Consider the following 6,644-nt stretch of genomic DNA (forward strand, 5'->3'; position numbering starts at 1 on the left):
CGATGCAGCTTGCCGTAGGAGCAATGGCCTTTTGCGAGGTGCCCTACATCAAACGTACATCAGAAGTTGTTTACTATCCGCCTGCATTCACCGACAGCAGCAAAATCTGTCGTTTTGAATCGATTTGTTATTGAAAAGGCGTGGTACTAGGTGGTTGTATCTGAAGTGTAAATACTCACGGACATCCAGTGCGAACTGTGATTACCGTATGGCAGCGAAAGTCTGTAGATATCATGATGAGTGGATGCCGGCAGATGATATAATGCGTTAACGCGGAACCCATTTACGCTGCAAAACAAACTAGTTCCAATTGTGGCCGAAAGGTCCAAATCTGGCGCTTTACGCTGCACGACGGTACGACATCCACGCTGTCAAACGACAAGCCAAATGGCTCTGAGCACTATGGGACTCAACTGCTGAGGTCATTAGTCCCCTAGAACTTAGAACTAGTTAAACCTAACTAACCTAAGGACATCACAAACAACCATGCCCGAGGCAGGATTCGAACCTGCGACCGTAGCGGTCTTGCGGTTCCAGACTGCAGCGCCTTTAACCGCACGGCTACTTCGGCCGGCAAACGACAAGCCATAACGTGAATCAACAGTATGACTACCGAGAGGAGAGACCGCCCATTTTTCCAGGGGAAAGTTAAGCTTTGGCAGTTTAGAATTGAAAATTATAGCACAGTTTAGGGCTATGTGTGCATAATGGTGCGGTATTTCTAAAATACAAGACAACACATCATTCACATACAGCGCTGTGAGTTTTCATAGGTCACATTAGATTTGCTTTTTCTTTCACACAGATATGTAAAATACGAGATAAAACAGGAATATATATTGGCAAAAAAACACATACTAATGTGCGTTCCACAGATTCGAAGCGAAATACTTCTTATGTTTGTGAAACACAAGTAAAAAAACTGAAAGATATTTTCATTTAAGAGGTAGTAACAAACATGTCACAGAACAACTAAATTACGAGTATAATGCACTGTAGTGCATTTGGTAATATTTAGGCTATTGTAGCCACGCATCATAAAGCACCAAATTATTTAGCTACAATTTTTTACATTGATACATTACTGCACTGCACTGCACTTGTGCGAAAGTCAGATTTTACCTACCATTCAAGTTATTTAATATTGTTAATAATATACACGCCAACTGGTTGTGCTAAGAAATTCATCAGTGGAAGACGAGAAGCTGGCCACCAATAAATCCTTTGGCTCCTCTTAAAGTAGACTTTATTAAAAGCTAAGCTTTTTATGACGGCTGGTAAGTTATTGGGAAAGTACGTTCCTGAATAATGGACACCTTTCTGGGCGAAACTGAGCTACTTTACATATATGCAAGCGTGATACTGAACGCTCGCGTTAGTTTCTGTTGTCCCGCCGAGGCTTAGACGCCATGTGGAGAAGGAGCACGGGATGTCACCAGAGGCAGCCGATAGTGGCAGTCTCCACCCAGGACTTGCGGCCTGGCGGTGCGACATCACTTCTTCGGAAAGGCACACTGTTATCTGTTATCTGTTATTCACGGTCAGCCTCGCGCAAAGATACGGCCTCCATCTGACTCCATCCCATCCCCCTTCCCCCCCCCTTATGGGGACCTACATAGTATCTGAAGGCTATGCTCCTGCTCTAAAAGACAGATACGGTCAGTAGGATTAGACATTGGGAGAATCTTAGTTCGGAAAGGGTGGTCCACAGGAAGGCTGCGTACTGCGTCAACATATGGCAACGATTCGCGGCCTATAGGTCCAGAACAACTTATTTGGGACTCTACACCCTTGTTCGCAGCTAGCACTCTTTTGAGGATTGCCCTAGCCTCACATTCTTCAAAAATGGTTCAAATGGCTCTGAGCACTATGGGACTCAACTGCTGTGGTCATTAGCCCCTAGAACTTAGAACTACTTAAACCTATGTAACCTAAGGACATCACACACATCCATGCCCGAGGCAGGATTCGAACCTGCGACCGTAGCAGTCGCACGGTTCCGGACTGCGCGCCTAGAACCGCGAGACCACCGCGGCCGGCCCTCACATTCTCTCGCGTGGAACAGCGAAAGATTATGCTGCTACTCTAATATATAAGGGAAGAGGAAGGATATGTGGGCAGTGGGGTCAGACAGGGATGTTTGGGGCTGGGTCCCGATCTGACCGCCCATTGTTTGGTTATCCAAGTTTTAATAATAAACTTTTCTTCATATCCCTTCTGGCACTCCGTCTTCAGGCCACGAGTAGCCTACCGGGACCATCCGACCGCCGTGTCATCCTCGGTGGAGGGTGCGGATAGGAGGGGCGTGGGGTCAGCACACCGCTCTCGCGGTCGTTATGATGGTATGCTTGACCGAAGCCGCTACTATTCGGTCGAGTAGTTCCTCAATTGGCATCACGAGGCTGAGTGCAGCCCGAAAAATGGCAACAGCGCATGGTGGCCTGGATGGTCACCCATCCAAGTGCCACCCACGCCCGACAGCGCTTAACTTCGGTGATCTCATGGGAACCGGTGAATCCACTGCGGCAAGGCCGTTGTCTCATATCACTTCTGGTGCAAATGATATTTTTTTTTCAAAACGTCACAGCTGATTTCATGCGCCCTACCGTGTCCAATGCTACTACTACTACTAGTACTACTACTAGTAGTAGTAGTAGTAGTAGTGAGGTAGTCACTTTCACAAAGGTACTGATTGTATCATGGTATTACGATTTAAGAACTACAAAAATAACGTCATTCATATATACAGGCATGTGTATACTTGCAATCCTAGTTTGACAAGATGTGACAGTCGTCTGTGGCCTTATGGTAGAAAGCCTCATGAGAATCCACTTAAAACATAAATCAGGATACATTTGAGCCTTCACCCTCCGCAGTACGAGGCCAGTCTGTTTAAGACAGCGCTACCTAATCGATTTATGCTTAGTGTGCTACAATGACTTGCAAACAAGTTATTCAGTAGTATAAAAGGCTAGTGCTGCGCTGTTCAGTCATTTCTCACTACCAGTCGCATCGCACACTCCTCGTATCATACACACAGTTTCATTACGTTGTATTACACACACTGTCAGCTGATACCGTGACCATATCGACGATCTCTCGTTTCAATTTTGTGTTTGGATCTTCCCGTTTGCTAGCCTGAAAAACTGAGTCGGCATCCCTCTATAATGAATGAAATGTTGGGCTCAGAAAGGCACAAGAGGTCAGTATTAGACAGGTCACAACTTTGGAAATGCGTTTCTCCAAAAATTAAAAAGGAAGAAAAACATAGTATGAAAGGGTTATGTGAAATCATAAATCTTTTATTATAGTTGCTGTTGTTTATTTGTGTATCATTTTTTTACCAGATTCCTACTCAGTCTTATGTAAATAATCCTTGACTGTATGGAATGTAATTCTTATCAGGTGCTTTTTAACTGCCTTTATAAATAAGTTCGTTTTAGTAATGTCTTTCCTTTCCTTGAGTAATTTATTGTACAGTTTTATCCGTTGATAGGGAATGCTATTTTGAGTTTTGTGTTTATTTTTTGCTGATAAATGTAAGTTCAGTCTAGATGTTTTACCATGGTCATGGAGCGAACTGTTTGTGCAATACTTGTATTTATTTGTTCTTGCTAAATGCAAGGACAGTCTTGATCTGTTTCCATGGTGATGGTGTGGTTCAAATCTCCATTCGTTTAAACAGAGCTTTGAAACGAGCTGGGCTACTACTTTTGGTTATTATTCTTGTGGCGCTTTTCTGTAGTTCAAAATTATCTTCATAGTTTGTGAACTTTCTCCCCAGAAAAGAATGCCTAAGCTAAGAAGTGAGTGGACATGTGAACATAATGCAACTAAAACACTGATGACAGGACTGTAAGCGCATAAGACGCTGATGACATTCTGTTTGCAAGTAACTTCGTGCGATCACACCATATCAACTGAGACTCAGTATTCATTCCTAGAAATTTTGCGTTCGCTATTCAGTTTACATGGATGCCACCTACAGTAAATTTAACAGTCTCATTGTCCCCTCTTCAACTTGAAACTCATGCCATTTGTTTTACACTACTGGCCATTAAAATTGCTACACCACGAAGATGACGTGCTACAGACGCGAAATTTAACCGACAGGAAGAAGATGCTGCGATATGCAAAAGATTAGCTTTTCAGGGCATTCACACAAGGTTGGCGCCGGTGGCGACACCTACAACGTGCTGACATGAGGAAAGTTTCCAACCAATTTCTCATACACAAACAGCAGTTGACCAGCGTTGCCTGGTGAAACGTCGTTGTGATGTCTCGTGTAAGGAGGAGAAAAGCGTACCATCACGTTTCCGACTTTGATAAAGGTCGGTTTGTAGCTTATCGCCATTGCGGTTTATCGTATCGCGACATTGTTGCTCGCGTTGGTCGAGATCAATGACTGTTAGCAGAATATGGAATCGGTGGGTTCAGGAGGGTAATGCGGAACGCCGTGCTGGATCCCAACGGCCTCGTATCACTAGCACCCGAGATGACAGGCATCTTATCCGCATGGCTGTAACGTATCGTGCAGCCACGTCTCGATCCCTGTGTCAACACATGGGGACGTTTGCAAGACAACAACCATCTGCACGAACAGTTCGACGACGTTTGCAGCAACATGGACTATCAGCTCCGAGACCACGGCTGCGGTTACCCTTGACACTGCATCACAGACAGGAGCGCCTGCGATGGTGTACTCAGCGACGAACCTGGGTGCACGAATGGCAAAACGTCATTTTGTCGGATGAATGCAGGTTCTATTTACAGCATCGTGATGGTCGCATCCATGTGTGGCGACATAGCGGTGAACGCACATTGGAAGCGTGTATTTTTCATCGCCATACTGGCCTATGACCCGGCGTGATGGTATGGGGTGCCATTGGTTACACGTCTCGGTCACCTCTTGTTCGCATTGACGGCACTTTGAACAGTGGACGTTACATTCCAGATGTGTTACGACCCGTGGCTCTACCCTTCATTCGATCCCTGCGAAACCCTACGTTTCAGCAGGATAATGCACCGCCGCATGTTGCAGGTCCTGTACGGGCCTTTCTGGATACAGAAAATGTTCCACTGCTGCCCTGGCCAGCACATTCTCCAGATCTTTCACCAATTGAAAACGTCTGGTCAATGGTGGCCGAACAACTGGTTCGTCACAATACGCCAGTCACTACTCTTGATGAACTGTGGTATCGTGTTGAAGCTGCATGGGCAGCTGTACCTGTACACGCCATCCAAGCTCTGTTTGACTCAATGCCCAGGCGTATCAAGACCGTTATTACGGCCAGAGATGGTTGTTCTGCGTACTGATTTCTCAGGATCTGTGCACCCAAATTGCGTGAAAATGTAATCACATGTCAGTTCTAGTATAATATATTTGTCCACTGAATACCCGTTTATCATCTGCATTTCTTCTTGGTGTAGCAGTTTTAATGGCCAGTAGTGTATTTATGTTCAATGTAAGTTTATTGCATATTGACCAGTTTTAAACTTTCGTGTGGATTTTATTTGCATTCTCTGTAAGGAGTTGTCGCATTTTCTCAGTGACTGTGATAAACTATTGCGAAACAGATGCATGTCGGGAACAGTATTGGTCATAATATGCTACTCTGAACAACTCCTATATTAATGTACATTAGTTCTGATAAGCGTTTTATTAACAGTTTAGGCTTATGTGAGGCATGTATTGTCTCTGACCTTGGTATCCGGTCCGTTAAGTACGATTGGGGCCAGTCTTTATCTGCGCCTCTTATTGGGAACGCTTTTTTTAGTAGTTCTTCACGGTCAAGAGCATCAAAGGCCTCAGGAAGATCTAAAAACATTGCTGGGATGCACTCGTGTTTGTCAAGAGCCACAAGTACCACTTTCGAAAACTCTACTTGTCCAATGACTGCAGTGGTGTCGTCGTCGTCGTCGGGATTGTGTTTGCGCTCTCTCTCCATATAAGTGCTTTCCGACAAGCTGATTTCTGCGAAAGACAGGTAAGTCCCACAGCAGCCACAAAACCATCTGGAGGAACGCCCGCAGCTCGGCATTCGGGTTCCCGAGCGGCGGAGCGCTGACGCGCTGGGCAGTGCAGCCGCCGCCGCAGGCTGGCGGAAGCGCCCAGCGCCCAGCGCCGACGCCTGGCCCACCAGCCTTGAACCGGCCAGCCGGCAACTCGCGCTGCACTGGGCCGGCCTTCCCGGAAGCTGCGGCAGCGAGGCCGACCCCTACCCGCAATTACGGCGGCGGCCGCCGGGACGCCAGCCTGCTCTGGCGTCGCGACGCCCCCAGAACCCCAGTCCGGCAGCGTCCTTAGGTTAGCCCCGCTAGTGACGTCAAAGCTGCTATTCTATACGCTACTGACAAGGGAAACTCCGCAGCGCACCCCCCTGACATTTAGTGTTAAAATGGCCCATTAGACAGCCCGACAAAAACTTAACACAGATCGAGCACGAAAACAAAAATGTGTTCTAAACTGAAAAAAAAAAGAAATACAAAATGGAAACAGTGAACGGTCCTATCTAAAGATGTGTAACATCGAGAGATGTGCAAGCACTACGGCATGGTGATTGTGTGGCCACAGTGGTGGACTGCAAAGCGCGAGATCCGTGTTCAAATCTCTCTTGGCCCCATTTTTTTCCCACAGATATGTG

General features: G+C 46.2%; 1 pseudogene; it reads right to left on the bottom strand.

Moving 5' to 3' along the window:
- Positions 1–2,421: 2,421 nt before the first annotated feature.
- On the bottom strand, positions 2,422–2,539 carry LOC126204479 (5S ribosomal RNA; annotated as a pseudogene).
- Positions 2,540–6,644: the final 4,105 nt, after the last annotated feature.

This window comes from Schistocerca nitens, chromosome 9, assembly GCF_023898315.1.
Source record: "Schistocerca nitens isolate TAMUIC-IGC-003100 chromosome 9, iqSchNite1.1, whole genome shotgun sequence".
In the NCBI taxonomy this organism is placed as follows: Eukaryota; Metazoa; Arthropoda; class Insecta; order Orthoptera; family Acrididae; genus Schistocerca; species Schistocerca nitens.